The sequence below is a fragment of the Nematolebias whitei genome, chromosome 2 (genome assembly GCF_014905685.2).
Source record: "Nematolebias whitei isolate Nwh7 chromosome 2, NemWhi1, whole genome shotgun sequence".
Classification (NCBI taxonomy): domain Eukaryota; kingdom Metazoa; phylum Chordata; class Actinopteri; order Cyprinodontiformes; family Rivulidae; genus Nematolebias; species Nematolebias whitei.
In genome coordinates, this window is record NC_056499.1 from 15,332,011 (window position 1) to 15,332,840 (window position 830).

Consider the following 830-nt stretch of genomic DNA (forward strand, 5'->3'; position numbering starts at 1 on the left):
TGCAGCAGCTGCAGTAAAGTGGACACATGCAGCTGTAGCAGCAGTAAAGTTGACACATGCAACAGCAGTAATGTGGACACATGCAGCAGCTGCAGTAAAGTGGACACAAGCAGCTGTAGCAGCAGTAATGTTGACACATGCAGCAGCAGTAATGTGGACACATGCAGCAGCTGCTGTAAAGTGGACACATGCAGCTGTAGCAGCAGTAATGTTGACACATGCAGCTGCAGTAAAGTGAATATATGCAGCAGCTGCTGTCAAGTGGACACATGCAGCTGTAGCAGCAGTTAATGTGGACACATGCAGCTGCAGCAGCAGTAATGTGGACACATGCAGCTGCAGCAGCAGTAAAGTGGACACATGCAGCCGCAGCAGCAGTAATGTGGACACATGCAGCTGTAGCAGCAGTTAATGTGGACACATGCAGCTGCAGCAGCAATAATGTGCACACATGCAGCTGCAGCAGCGTTAAAGTGGACACATGCAGCAGCAGTAATGTGGACACATGCAACTGCAGCAGCAGTAAAGTGGACACATGCAGCTGCAGCAGCAGTAAAGTGGGCAAATGCAGCTGTAGCAGCAGTAATGTGGACATATGCAGCAGCAGTAATGTAGACACATGCAGCAGCTGCTGTAAAGTGGACACATGCAGCTGTAGCAGCAGTTAATGTGGACACATGCAGCTGCAGCAGCAGTAATGTGGACACATGCAGCAGCAGCAGCAGCAGTAAAGTGGACACATGCAGCAGCAGCAGCAGTAAAGTGGACACATGCAGCTGCAGTAATGTGGACACATACAGCAGCTGCAGTAAAGTGGACACATGCAGCTG